Raw genomic sequence first — 15,573 nt, 5'->3', positions numbered from 1 at the left:
TCTTTGTCCATAACAAATTTAAATTGAACCATGTTGTCATCGCTATCACTAAAATGCTCCCCCACCAACAGGTCAACCACCTGTCCGGCTTCATTCCCCAGAATTAGATCCAACGCTGCACCATCCCATGTTGGACCCTACATGTTGAGCTGAAACGTTATCCTGTATACATTTTTTAAAAAACATTTAGAGTACCCAATTCATTTTTTCCAATTAAGGGGCAATTTAGCGTGGCCAATCCACCTAGCCTGCACCTCTTTTTGGGTTGTGGGGGCTAGACCCACACAGACACGGGGAGAATGTGCAAACTCCACACGGACAGTGACCCAGAGCCGGGATCGAACCTGGGACCTCGGCACCGTGAGACTGCTGTGCTAACCCACTGCGCCACCGCGCTGCCCTATCCTGTATACATTTTAAGAACTCTGCTCCACCTAACCCCAAAACATGATGTCTATCCCAATTAATTTTGGGAAAGTTGAAATCACCTAATATAACTACCCGATTGTTATTTTTACGCCCCTCTGCGAATTGAGCAAATATTTGCTCCTCAATTCCCTGCTGATTATCCGGAGCTCTATAATAAACACCTAGCAATGTGACTGTCCCTTTTTTATTCCGAAGCTTCATTTGATTCCCCCTCAGAGATATCGGGCGGGATTCTCCCACAATTGGCGGTGCGGCCTGTACCGGCGGCAAGAGCGACGCAAACCACTCTCGTGTCGGGCCGCCCGGAAGTTGCGGAATCCTTCTGGGGGGCTGGGTCGGCACTGGAGGGGTTGGTGCCGCGCCAACTGGTGCCGAAGGGCCACCATGGGCCGGCGCAGGTTGGCGCATGCGCAGGACTGCCAGCGTGTTCTGGCGCATGGTGGCCATGGCGGAGCCTTACAGAGGCCGGCGCGGAGGGAGCGAGTGCCCCACAGCACAGGCTTGCCCGCAGATCGGTGGGCCTGATCACGGGCCAGGCCACCATGCCCCCACCCCCCCCCCCGGGGCCGGATCCCACCCCCGCCCCCTCCGAGGGCTCTGCAAGCCGCCCTCCAAGTGAGGTCCCGCTGGGATGGACCATGTCTATTTGACGCCGGCAGGACTGGCCGAAAACGGGTGGCCGCTCGACCCATCGGGGCCCGGAGGATTGCCGAGGGGGGGCCGCTGCCAACGGCCCCCGACTGGCACGGCGCGATCCCCACACCCGCCCGAAAACCAGCTCCTGAGAATTTGGCAGCCGGCGTCAGAGCGGTGGGGCGGGATTCACGCCGCCCTCCGGCGATTCTCCGACCCAGCGGGGGGTCGGAGAATCCCGCCCATCATCTCTCCTTACTGCAGAAACTACCTCCTTAGCTAATAATGCAATGCCCCTTCCTCCTATACCCCATCCTCTATCGTGCCATCTTGTCTATATCCCGGGATGTTGAGCTGCCAATCCTGCCTACACTCAATCATGTCTCTGTGATAGGATTCTTCTCGGAGCAGGGAAGGTTAGGGAATTTGGGAAAGGTGTTCAAAATCATGAATGATTTGGGAGGGTAAATAAAGAGAAGCTGTTTCCAGTGGCAAAAGGGTTGCTAACCAGAGGTTCAAGATTTAAAACAATTAGTAAGTAACCAGACGTGACTTGAGGAAACGTTTTTTTTTAAATTCAATGAGTTATGATCCCCACTGGCTGAAAGGATGGTGGATGCAAAATGGTGGATACAATGGTAACATTCAAAAGGAAATTCGATTAATATTTGAAGGGAAAATAAATTATCGGGCTATGAAGATGGAGAAAGGGAGTGGGACTGATTTTAATTGTTCTACCAGCACATCATGATGTGTAGAATGGCTTCCTTCTACATTACCTCAATTTGCCAGTATAAAAACTGGCAAGTCGTGCTGTGGTTGTATAGAACCTTGGTAAGGCTGCACAATTCTGGTCGCCACACTACCAAAAGGATGTAGAGGCTTTGGGGAGGGTGCAGAGGTTTATCAGGATGTTGCCGGGTCTAGAGGGTGTTAGCTATGCGGAGAGGCTGAATAGACTGGGACTGTTTTCATTGGAAAAACAGAGGTTAAGGGGTGACCTGATAGAGTTCTACAACATTATGAGGAGCATGGACAGAGTGGATGCTCACACACTCTTTCCCAGGGTGGAGGGGTCAGTCACCAGGGGGCGTAGGTTTAAGGGGTGGAATTCTCCGAATCACCCGGGGCCGGCGTCAATCCCGCCCCCGCCATGGCCCGAATTCTCCGCCACCCGGGAATCGGCGGGGGCGGGAATCGCGCCGTTCGGCGTACCCCCTGCGGCGATTCTCCGGCCCGTGATGGGCCGAAGTCCCGCCGCTGACAGGTCTCTCCCGCCAGCGGGAATCAAAACACCTCTGGTGCCGGGGGGATTGGCGGTGAGGGCGGGCTCCGGGGTCCTGGGGGGGGGGGGGGGGGGGGGGCGTGGGGCGATCTGACCCCGGGAGGTGCCTCCACGGTGGCCTGGCCCGCGATCAAGGCCCACCGATCGGCTGGGCGGGCCTGTGCCATGGGGGCACTCTTTTTTCTTCCCCCCCACCATGGTCTTCACCATGGCTGAGGCGGAAGAGACCCCCTCCCCTGCGCATGCGCCGGTATGACGTCAGCAGCCGCTGACGCACCGGTGCATGCGCGGACTTCCGCCAGCCGGCAAAGGCCTTTCGGCCCCAGCTGGCGGTGCGCCAAAGGCCGTTTGCGCCGGTCGGCGGAGCGGCAACCACTCTGGCGCGGGCCTAGCCCCTCAATGTGAGGGCTTGGCCCCTAAAGGTGCGGGGAATTACGCACCTTTGGGGAGGCCCGCCGCCGGAGTGGTTGACGCCACTCCAATACGACGGGACCCCCTGCCCCGCCGGTAGGGGAGAATCTCGGCCAAGGTCTGTGTGGCAAAGTTTAGAGGAGATGTGCGAGGCCGGTATTTTACGCAGAGTGCGGTGAGTGCCTGGAACACATTGCCAGAAGAGGTTGTGGAAGCAGATACAGTAATGGCGTTCAAAAGGCATCTTGGCAAACACATGGATAGGATGGGTATAGAGGGATATGGCACAAGGAAGCGCTGAGGGTTTTGGCAAAGGTTGGTTTCATGACCAGTACAGGCTGGGAGGGCCAAAGGACCTGTTCCTGTGCTGTATTGTTCTTTGTTCTTTGTAATTTTCTGGTTCTATGTGTGAAAGAGGCCAGGAAGAGGCAGGTAGAGTTGGAGGAAACTGATTGAGTGTAACACTGAAAGCCGTGCTAAAACTTTGTAAGTTACTGGTTCGGCCTCAGCGGGAGTATTTATGGGGAAGCGGTGGTGACTAGTGATCCAGAGACCCAGAGTCTTGCGGTGGGGATCTGTGTTCGAATCCTGCCATGGCAGATGATGAAATTTGAATTCAATGAAAATCTGGAGTTAAAAGTCTAATGGTCACCATGAGCCCATTGTTGTGTGCCGTAAAACCCCTTTTGTTTCATCAATGTCCTTTAGGGAAGACAATCTGTAATCTTTATCTGGTCTGGCCTACATGTGACTCCAGACCCACAGCAATGTGGTTGACTCTTAAATGCCCTCAGGGATGGGCAATAAATGCTGGCCCAGCCGGCGACGCCCACATTCCATGAAAAATATTTTACATATAGAATTTACAGTGCAGAAGGAGGCTATTCGGCCCATCGAGTCTGCACCGGCTCTTGGAAAGAGCACCCTACCCAAGGTCAAACACCTCCACCATATCCCCATAACCCAGTAACCCCACCCAACACCAAGGGCAATTTTGGACACTAAGGGCAATTTAGCATGGCCAATCCACCTAACCTGCACATCTTTGGACTGTGGGAGGAAACCGGAGCACCCGGAGGAAACCCACGCAGACACGGGGAGGATGTGCAGACTCCACACAGACAGTGACCCAAGTCGAAATCAAAATCGAACTTGGAACCCTGGAGCTGTGAAGCAATTGTGCTATCCACAATGCTACCGTGCTGCCCTTCAATTAAAAAATAATAATTCTATTCCTGGTATCAGCTTTCAGGAAGGTTGAGGATGCGGAGGAGATTTCTTAGAATTACATCAGATATGAGGGGCTTTAATTGTTAAATGTTAAAGAGTGATTCAGTAGAGATGTTCAAAATTATGAAAATCCTTGGCAGAGTAAATAAGGAGAAAAAGCAGCATCAACCATGCAGCACGCCTTCAGTTCTACATCAGATCATCAGCCTAGATGTTGTGTTGAAGTCTATGGGGAGAGTCTTGAACCTGCAATTGGATACCAAAATTGGACCCGAGTTTACGTACAATGGAGAACAGCTAATTCAGCATAAATCACGGATTTACCCAAGGATCTGTTCAGTCTATACAATTTGGCAGCTACGTTTGATCACTGACCTATCAGGGGAGCTTACAGTGACCCATGTGACTGATATTGCTCATCAAAGGAGCAAAATTTGAATTAAGATGAAGCAATTTGTTGCTGAACATATTGCAGTTGAATGCTGGGGGGGCTGCTTGCGGTCGCCAGATAGCTATCGAAACACGCCAGCCAATGCTTGAAGATTTCCGATGCGTTCGGAGTTTGCGGGCTGATGCGGAGGCATTCGGGCTTGATCCGGAGCTCCATCTTCAAATTTCTAGTAGATTAAATTGATGTACCATCAATTGAACGCGAAACGAGTTGCTGAGCAAAAGTATGGCTTTAATCTACTAGATGTTAGCCCTACGGTCGATTACAGTAGAAGGACGGCCACCGGGAGTACTGGGTATTTATACCCCGCCCTGGAGGCGGGGTTAACTCAGCCTCTCGACCAATCGGGGAGTCGTCACATGACTGGTCTCAACCAACCGGTCGAGAGGCACATGACCGACCAGGGCCAATGGTAAGCCGGTGTTCTGCACCAATGGCAGGCAGCTATGCTAATCATACCACCACAGCAGTATTACCTTGCACAATAAACATGATGCAGTGGTGCCTTCGGCTTTTATTTTTAGGAACATCTTCAGCTGTTGCTGGGGCCACAATCCTCCCCAGCGACACTGTGAGTGCACCGTCACCTGATGAATTATAGTTCTTCAAACAGGCGGTGCACCACCAACATCCCAACTTCTCAATGCTGCTTTCCCCAGGCCTCTGGAAATCATCCCACCCGGGCAGCATCCAATCACCACCTGTTATCAAGCAGAATAGGGCTTTTTGACCAATTCATTGACCCACCAACCAACCAATTGAACTGAGTCCCACCCCATCTCTCGGGTGCCGCAATTTCTGGGTTCTCTTGTCCAAAGCTAGCACCATGTTGCAACTTCTTGAATTCCTCAATCTCTCTGCTGTTTGACATAAAGATGTATGTCCATTTAGCATCCATGGGTCAAAAAACATAACGTCAAAAATAGAGAAAGGGGAAATAAGGGAATCAACAGGAAGGATCCTTACAATAACAAGAAGCAGTGACTTACAGGACAGGACATATTAACCACCACTTTGGCACGCGTGAATCATTCTGTTTTGACCTTCAGGTTCCGATCCTAAGTATTTCCATTTCTAAATTTGCGGTAACTTAATTAAGGAGATGAGATCGTCTTGGCAATCTAATAATGAATGGACAAAGATGTCGTACAGAGGGTAGGAATTGCAACTCGGTAGTTTACGATGTTTTGAAGCAATCATGAATGAAAAGAATGATAATAAGCTGAATGTGACGGTATGCACAATGAACAATACTGGGAGAAAATAAAAATCGGCCTTTGAACATCGGTGCAGGTAGACCGCCGACATTTTAGTTCCAGAAAGCTATTAAACATTTGTTTAAGAAGAGTGACAGATGAGGCTGCTTGAAATAGTACAGGGAAAAGGAAGGGCTGTTCCTGATTGTGTAAAGAAATATTCCACTGTGGGCCAGTTTCTTAGGAAAGGAATCTGCTTGTCTCTTGCTGCCTGGAACATATGTTGATAAGAGGCAGGGAGAGGCAAACATATCCAATGTAGTGGGGGGCGGGGGGGTTGGGGGGGGGGGGGGGGGGGGGCTGAGATAGAATGGAAAAATGCCCTGAAAGTTACTGATACAATCGACTATTGCAGGCATCAAAATGGACAGAAAATATTGGAACAGAGAATGTGCATCGCTGATGAAATATTAACTTGGATTTTACGGTCAGTGGCAAACAAACAACCCTCACCTTTCATTACACTCGCACAGGCTTATAGATTTTCTATCGGCTCGTGAACTGAAAGTTGCATTTATTGGAAATTCAGAGCAGCACCCGCTACAGGGCATTTAGAGCTTGTGTTGACAGAGCAAAGAGGTGTATTTCCTCAACCAATCAGATTGAAGAGCCTCGCAGAGTCTGAACCAGGACGCATCAGTTAGAATACTTAATCCATTGTTAAATCAGGTATGAAAGTGAAATAAAATGAGACAAAAAGATGGAATTAAGGAAAAACATTAAAAAAGTATATTTTTAAAATGTAAGATTGAGACTCCATTAAAAAAAAACTCCAACAATAATTACAAGCTGAAGAAATAGGACTCCACGCTTTTACAAGTTTATTTTCAGTGCCAGGAAGGTTGCTTGGCAGTAATTAGGACAAAAAACATCATTAAAATTCACTTGGACTGGAATGAACAGGCACTAATTTTTTTTCTCCCTTGTATGTGGGTAAATGCAGCAATTTCACTCTCCTCCATGCGTTTCAACAGTGGCTCCCTTAGCAATACATTGGTGTACTGTAGCTTCTGGAAGAGAAGAAAAACTCAGTCAGCAACTTCAGGATTTTCTGAACCCATCACATTTCTACCTCTCTTCAGTTCCGAAGGAGAGTCATAGTGGACTTAAAACGTGAACCCTGTTTCTCTCTCCACAGATTGGGCCAGAGCTGTTGTTATTTCAGATTTCCAGCACCCACACTCTTTTGCTTTTATTTCAGGATTCCCGTGTTTAACTCTGCACGTGCAGTTGCTGGAATTTGCTGCCTGATTTACACTTTAACAACAGAGTCAAACAGCTTCACCGTCATTTCAACAGCGAAGTCTGGGCCATTTCTTCAATTTTTGTTTTATACAACATTGTGAAACATTGAGGGCTAAAAAAGGGGCTGTTTAGCACACTGGGCTAAATCGCTGGCTTTGAAAGCAGACCGAGGCAGGCCAGCAGCACGGTTAGATTCCTGTAACAGGTGCCGGAATGTGATGACTAGGGGCATTTCACAGTAACTTCATTGAAGCCTACTCGTGACAATAAGTGATTTTCAAATCAATTTCAAGTACCTGGGCCCCTAATTCCTGTGGGGAGAAGACACTTCACCGTTCTGCTACAGCAGTGGATGTTTTCATGGATTCAAATCCAGTTTGCTGCAAGTGCGTATCAGCTTGATTTTTGCTGTCAACAGGAACATCTTAAAATGCTTCCTCACTCTCTTACACACACATCCACTCTCAAGTGTATCGCCAACTTTGGGATATCCTGAAGTCATAAGGATAGCCCAACGGTACAGATAAACTGAGTGCATATTGGTGCGAGAGATGTAAAAGATGTTTTCTAAACACAAATCCTCTTCTATAATTTTAACCACCTTTTTCAAATCATCTTGTAATCTCCATTCTCATATTCTGTGTCCAATTAGATGCACATTCTTAAAAAACACAGACCTTCTATCAAAATGCATGACAGATATTGCACGTCCATTCAACAATGGTAATATTTTACTTGTTATGAACGTATAATCTGAATGAGCGAATAGGCTTCAATGTTCATGTTTTAAAAAGCTAGGCAGCACGGTAACATTGTGGATAGCCCAATCGCTTCACAGCTCCAGGGTCCCAGGTTCGATTCCGGCTTGGGTGACTGTCTGTGCGGAGTCTGCACATCCTCCCCATGTGTGCGTGGGTTTCCTCCCATAGTCCAAAGATGTGCGGGTTAGGTGGATTGGCCATGATAAATTGCCCTTAGTGTCCAAAAATTGCCCTTAGTGTTGGGTGGGATTGCTGAGTTGTGGGGATAGGGTGGAGGTGTTGACCTTGGGTAGGGGGTGGGGTGCTCTTTCCAGGAGCTGGTGCAGACTCGATGGGCCGAACGGCCTCCTTCTGCACTGTAAATTCTATGTAAAAGGTCTTGTTGGTGATCTCGTCAGGTGATTATAGCATTTTTATATCGCCGTTGCTTCAGGAGAGGGCACGGGCCTACAGTGACTTGCAAAAGAAGCAAATGTGCTGTGAGAAAGATCTTTTTCACACAGTGAGTGGTTTGGGTATGGAATGCACTGCCTGGAATAGTGGTGCAGTCAGGTTCAATCGAGGCATTCAAGAGGGCATTGGATGGCGTACGGGAAAAAGGCAGGGGAGTGGCACAAAGTCATGAGGCTCGTTTGGAAAGCTGGTTCAGGTACGAGGGACTAAATTACTTCTGTCTGCACCGTGACAATTCTGCGATTCTGACAATGGGTCAAAATCCTGGAACCCCTTTCCTGACAGCATTGTGGGTATAAACTGCTCAAAACCACCTTCTTACAGGGAATTCACGATGGGAAATACATTCTGTCCAGGCCAGTGAAGCCAACATCCTGTGAAATAATTTTTTTAAATTGCATGATGGATGTTATGGAATTGTTATTACTTTTTTAAAATTAACAATCTTTATTATTGTCACAAGTAGGCTGACATTAACACCGCAATGAAGCTACTGTGAAAATCCTCTAGTCGCCACACTCACCTTTTCGGGTACACAGATGGAGAATTCAGAATGTCCAATTCACGTCTTTCGGGACTTGTGGTGAGGAAACCGGAGCACCCGGAGGAAACCCACGCAGACACGAGGAGAAAGTGCAGACTTCGCGCAGACAGTGACCCAAGCCGGGAATCGAACCTGGGACCCTGGCGCTGTGAAGCAACAGTGCTAACCACTGTGCTACCGTGCCGTCCAAATTTCCATCGAAAGTTCATAAATAAGGAATATACACAACAACATTTTAGCAATCAATCAATAATAAAATAAACAAAATGCAATCCTCCTAATTTGAGGTACTTTTCTCTTATTTCTATTAAATCAGTCCTTTTTTTTCCCTCCCCCCTCGTTCCCCCTTCCCAAAAGGACTTTAAAGAGACTCCTACCACCATCTTCCCCATGAGCATCTAAGGACAATAAATACCTTGCCAGGGATGACCACGTCCTGAGAGCATTCTTATCATTCTGAAAAGATAATGGAGCTGAGTTGGTGAGCTTACGCAGCTCGTGCAGTGTTTCATTGGCTCAGAACTTGATGCACCTAATTTATGCCAGCATGATTTTTCACACAGCTGGAATGTAAAGCAATTAACCATACAATCCACAAAGTACCATGTAGACATTTCTCTCCATTAGAGAAAGAGAGGCACAGCTGGTTATACACAGCTTGAGGTGCACCACTTTGCAAGCATGGGGTGAGGCAAGGAGGCAGGCCTTCATGAACTATCACAAACAGTCCAGGGATTTTAACGGCATCATTCTGCACCAAGTGGGCTTTCATCAACTGAGCTATTAATGACCCACCCCCCTCCTCCCCCCAAAATGCAGCTAAAACCTGGATGAAGACTAAGTGACTCAGATTTTAGGTATTAGTTCTGTTGTCCAGATTGTCAGGCAAAATGCCCTCTCATTTTGAGCTATGCCATGGAATACTTTGCACTAGTCCGGCACTGCCCTTTCACACCCCAGACAGTGCCCGGATACTGCGAGGGCATGACCCTCTCCCAGCTGAGAGATGTGCTTACTGAAGCTCCTCCGGCAGGTCTGCCCGCCAGGTGCACGCCAGGGGAGACCAGTCGTAATTCACTGGAGGGTGTGCAGAGGAGATTCACTAGGTTAATCCCAGAGCTGAAGGGGTTGGATTATGAGGAGAGGTTGAGTAGACTAGGACTGTACTCGTTGGAATTTAGAAGGATGAGGGGGGATCTTATAGAAACATTTAAAATTATGAAGGGAATAGATAGGATAGATGCGGGCAGGTTGTTTCCACTGGCGGGTGAAAGCAGAACTAGGGGACATAGCCTCAAAATAAGGGGAAGTAGATTTAGGACTGAGTTTAGGAGGAACTTCTTCACCCAAAGGGTTGTGAATCTATGGAATTCCTTGCCCAGTGAAGCAGTTGAGGCTCCTTCATTACATGTTTTTAAGGTAAAGATAGATAGTTTTTTGAAGAATAAAGGGATTAAGGATTATGGTGTTTGGGCCGGAAAGTGGAGCTGAGTCCACAAAAGATCAGCCATGATCCCATTGAATGGCGGAGCAGGCTCGAGGGGCCAGATGGCCTACTCCTGCTCCTAGTTCTTATGTCGGTGTGCCCAATGCAGTCGAGAGTGCAAAATTGGCTCTATTTTCTAACTTGCTAACAATACGGTGGAGAGAATCGCCGTTGGGGCTCGTGGCTTCAATACTGCTTTCCCCGTCCATTGCGACACTCAAAGGGAAAATACCGCCCAATGTTGAATAGTCTTTGAAAGCATAGCTTTTCACCGTATCAATAAAATGCTTCCACAATGTTATGATTATTATATCCAAGATATAGCAGCTACCCACATTCTTCACAATTATGTATAACAGCATCCATATAAGAATTACATTGTAAATATTTGTATATAGATTTGTAATTTAACATGACCTGATATATTAAATATAGTAACATTTTATCTTTGTATGCCTATTGTTATTTTGAATGATTACATATAACATTTAGTTATTATTTGTTATGAATGTTTGAGGTGCTCATCTATACTATTTCTAATTAATATTCATCAATTAATAGTGACCTCTGCAGATTTACTTATGACACTGTAATATATGAGGAGCACGTATTTATTTCTTTATATTCAATCCATGAGCAATGCCACATAGGGTTCACTAATTCTATCCATGAGCAATGCCACATAGGGTTCACTAATTCTATCCATGAGCAATGCCACCAAAGGTTCACGAATGTTCTACATGATTAATGTCACTAAACATTCACTGCAATTTACACATGTCCAATGCCAGGAAAGCCTCATGAATTTTGTATGTGAACAATGACATGCATTCATCACTTTTATCCAGGGGCAATGGCATAGTGGTGTCACTAATCGTGTCCTTGAGCAATGCCACAAGAGCTTCGCTAGAATCTTACAATCCCTACAGCGCAGAAGGAGGTCATTCGGCCCATCGAAACTCCACCGAACATCTGAAAGAGCACCATACCTGGGCCCACTCCCCTGCCCTATCCCCGTAACCTCACCTAACCTGCACATCAAGGGGAAATTTGGCATGGCCAATCCACCTAGCATGCACATCTTTGGACTATGGGAGGAAACTGGAGCACCCGGAGAAAACCCACGCAGACATGGGGAGAAAGTGCAGTCTCCACACAGTCACCCAAGGCTGGAATTGAACCCGGGTCCCTGATGCTGTGAGGCAACGGTGCTAACTTCATTGCAGTGTTAATGTAAGCCTACTTGTGACAATAAAGATTATTTAAAAAATTAAGTTTTTTTTTTAAATTTAGAGTACCCAATAATTTTTTCCAATTAAGGGGCAATTTAGAATGGCCAATCTACCTATCCTGCACATCTTTGGGTTGTGGGGGTGAAACCCACGCAGGCACGGGGAGAATGTGCAAACTCCACACGGACAGTGACCCAGGGCCGGGATTCGAACCCGGGTCCTCAGCGCTGTAGGCAGCAATGCTAACCACTGTGCTGCCCTTAAAAAAATAAAAAAATAAAAATTTAAGTTAACCACTGTGCCACTTGCCGCCTTCATCACTTTGATCCAGGGGCAATGGCAGAGTGCTATCATTAACTTGATCCATAAGAAATGCCACCGGAAATTCACTAACTTGCTCTATGTGCAATGTCAAAGGAGCTTCGCTGATATACAGCCCTTTTTATTAATAATAATAATAATCTTTATTATTGTCACAAGTAGGCTTACATTAACACTACAATGAAGTTACTGTGAAAATCCCCTAATCGCCACATTCCGGCGCCTGTTAGGGTACACAGAGGGAGAGTTCCGAATGTCCAAATTACCTAACAACACGGCTTTTGAGACTTGTGGGAGGAAACCGGAGCACCCGGAAAACCCCCACAGACACGGGGAGAACATGCAGACTCCGCACAGACAGCGACCCAAGCAGGAATCGAACCCGGGTCCCTGGCGCTGTGAAGCCATAGTGCTAACCACTATGCTACCGTGCTGCCCACAATTTATTCCTCAGATAAATTGATTCATTAAGAAGAAATGTAGAGAATTGTTAAATTACTTACTTTTTTTTCTTTTCACCCTTAAATGGGTGAGATTTCAAACCCGAAGCCCAAATATAAAGCTAACATTCCATTTGATCGGCCGTTATTTAAATTTTTATGTTCATCGAGCTCAATCTGGCAGCAAGTTGAAAATCTACCTCATTCATCTTTATTGCTCAATGTCAGGTCTCGTTCTTTTGAGTAGTCTCAAAAGATCTCTCTTTCTCAATGTGGAGCATCCAAGACATTTCTTTACAGCAAGTGTTCATGAGTCTGCTTCTGTATTTAGAAGTGGATTGTGACCTGAGATGATTTTGTTGTCTTGAGTGGGAATAAAGATCGCAGTTAAGGGTTCTTGTGTCACTGTATTAGTTAGCATTGTTTAAGGGGTAATTGTCAGTTATTTTCTTGTGTGATGTTAAAGATATTTTAATACTGAGTTATAATAAAGTTTGTTTTAATATAGCATATCCCTATTTCGTGCAACATAACTCCTGGAGTGAAGTATCCTTTCCTCACAGTCTTCCAAAATTAAAATAAGTTATTGAGGGCCACACCTGTTTTATGGTGCGATGCTGGCAATGGGATTCTCTCTCCCGCCACCGGCCAATGGCGTTTCCCATTATGGGCACCCCCACGCCGTCGGGAAATCCGTGGGCGTGAGTGCACTACCGGCGAAACGGAGGGTCCACCGACGGAGAAGCCCGCCCTGGGTTTCTGTCCAGTATCCCAGTAACTGTCGGGGACTGGTCCGGCATTGGTATCACACTGAAACTGGCCTTGCCTCCAATAAAGTGGGACATCGTGCGTGGAGAGCCATGGATGGCAGTGGAAACAATAGTAGAGAGAAACACGTTGCAGGATGCCCACTCGCTTTGGCCCAGCGGACACCATCAGGCATCTACCCTCATCCAGTGTCTTCTGAAATGGAGTCCATTGGTTGAAAATGTTTTCTACTTCTTAACTATAAAAATAATTATCTTCATTTTTAAATAACCACAATGCAATATTTTGCAGAAGGCTAACGTTTTTAAAGAAAGAAACAGAGGTCCTCTGCAAATCAGTGTTTCATTATATTTCCTGTACATACCATTCGTGGGGGTGATCGAAATTGCAATGTGAAAGGAGGTTGTTTGATTCTAGCTGGCTTTCAGTTCTTGTCCCATTTTCCTGTCTTTTTCCTTGGTCCTTTAACAGTTTGCCTTTTCAAATATCTGCGCAGTTTTCACTCAAATGATGGTAAAGTATTGAGTCATGTTTCCACTAAATTGCATTGAGTGCATAGTCAGGCAGCAATTGACACCGTAACATTTGAGGAACAAACAGACCACGTACAAGCAATCTCTCATTTAAAATGGATGCATAGAGGGTGGTATGCCAATCTTAAAGGAAGATTAATGTATTTTAAGAAGGAACTACTCATCTGCACACAATCAGACGTTAGAGGGGAGATTGGTTGTTAAGGGATTCCCTTTCGTCAGCGTGAAATCATTATCTTCTAACTTACCCCTCTGTTCTGCGTCTGATAACGTTCTGACTTTATGTTATTGATTCGCCAACTTCTGAATACAACCTTTCAATGTTTGCCTTCTCAAAACCTTTTAAAATGACTTACCATTCATCTACATATTGGCCATTTAACAGCAGTGGATGTCGATTTTCTTCTTCCTCCTCCCTCCCCACGGGCATCCGTAACTCATTCTTCGAGAAGGAAGGTGAGATCAGCTGAAAGGTCTTGTCATTTTTTTGTCCTAATGAGCCAATACCAAGTGTGCGTTTCTCTTTGAACATCTGGACCAGTTAATCTGTGGATGAGAAGTGCTCCACCTAGTGATCCAAGCCAGAATTTATCCTGAGGTGACTCTGCCAAGAGCTCAGCTTTATAATGGCATGAGGTTCACATATTGAGTATCTGTCTGAATTAAGCACACTGGGCAGGCACATTGAATCAATCCTCTTGTTCACGAGAATCGTGGGTGCTGGCATTTGCTGCTTTCAAACCTGATTGGCTAAATTGCCTGTAATATTATTTATTCATTCTTGGAAGTGGGTGCCGTTGGCATGTCTGCCATTTATTGACCATCCATTCACAGCCCTAAGAAGCTGGCAGTGAGTTATCTCGCAGCTTGATACAATTTCAGAGAGCGTTTAAAAGTTAGTGTGGGAGTGGGGTCACATGCAGGCCCAGACCAGTCCATAGCAGTAGGTTCACTTCCCTTAAAAACAGCGGTGAACTATTTTTACTTTCATGACAATCTGATGGTTTATGATCACATTTTCTGTTGATGCTAGATGGTAGTCAAGCTCTCCTGATTTGAAATCCAGCTGTGTAATGCTTGCTCCGTGCCTCTTCCTCCTTCCTACCTGTACTCTGTTTGAAGAAGCAGTTGTCAATATGATTGATAGGTTACCGTGGTGATTTGTCTATGATGGGGTACAGGGGTATAAACTAGCCTTGGGCTAAACAGGTGATCGCAAAATGGCAGCCAGTTTAAATCTCGCCTGATATTCGATTCCAATTGAAGTCAATAGTGTCATGACGATGGAAACCTCACCAACTCGCCAACTTATATTGGACTAATTAAAGAAGATCTGTTTTAATACAAATATGAATAGACAACAAACCAAAAACGGCTGCCACGAGTCACCTGATTACTGATATTGTAAGTTAACCGCTTAACTGGAAAGCCTCAGTATGAATCGGATTGCATACCTGTTAGATGGAATTTCACACCTGGGGTGGAGAGGTGTGAAACAGCATGGTAGCATTGTGGATAGCACAATTTCTTCACAGCTCCAGGGTCCCAGGTTCGATTCCGGCTTGGGTCACTGTCTGTGGGCAGTCTGCACATCCTCCCCATGTCTGCATGGGTTTCCTCCGGGTGCCCCGGTTTCCTCCCACAGTCCAAAGATGTGCAGGTTAGGCGGATTGACCATGATAAATTGCACTTAGTGTCCAAAATTGCCCTTAGTGTTGGGTGGGGTTACTGGGTTATGGGATAGGTTGGAGGTGTTGACCTTGGGTAGGATGCTCTTTCCAAGAGCCGGGGCAGACTCGATGGGCCGAATGGCCTCCTTCTGCACTGTAAATTCTATGAAAAAATAGGAATTCTCTTGAAAGGAATGCACTAAAAATGCAGAGTGTTGGACTTTTATCAGCTGTAGTTCTCTCATGGTCAAGTGAACTGCTAACCAGCCAGGCACTCATCTGATATTCAGATGAAGCAATCCCATCTCCCGTCGATTACTATCTTGAATTGTGTCGGAGATGAAAAGACTGAAAAATTGGATTCCTTTGTCTGCAAAAATGGTTGCGATTTCCTGAACCTGCTGTGGTGGGACACACTGCAGGCG

The 15,573-nt window shown here is 46.4% G+C and overlaps 1 long non-coding RNA gene across 2 annotated transcripts; it reads right to left on the bottom strand.

Moving 5' to 3' along the window:
• Positions 1 to 6,499: 6,499 nt before the first annotated feature.
• LOC119976309 lies at positions 6,500 to 14,007 on the bottom strand. Of its 2 annotated transcripts, none has more exons than XR_005462907.1 (2): positions 13,835 to 14,007; positions 6,500 to 6,705 (listed from the first exon to the last, which is right to left on the bottom strand). It is a non-coding gene; the product is annotated as an uncharacterized LOC119976309 (long non-coding RNA). The 2 variants fall into 2 exon arrangements; XR_005462908.1 differs by lacking the exon at positions 13,835 to 14,007 and adding an exon at positions 8,678 to 8,738.
• Between the last annotated feature and the right edge of the window lie 1,566 nt (positions 14,008 to 15,573).

Source organism: Scyliorhinus canicula, chromosome 13, assembly GCF_902713615.1.
Source record: "Scyliorhinus canicula chromosome 13, sScyCan1.1, whole genome shotgun sequence".
Lineage (NCBI taxonomy): Eukaryota > Metazoa > Chordata > Chondrichthyes > Carcharhiniformes > Scyliorhinidae > Scyliorhinus > Scyliorhinus canicula.
The sequence above is the reverse complement of the archived record's forward strand: the minus strand, read 5'-3'. Positions and strand labels throughout refer to the sequence as shown.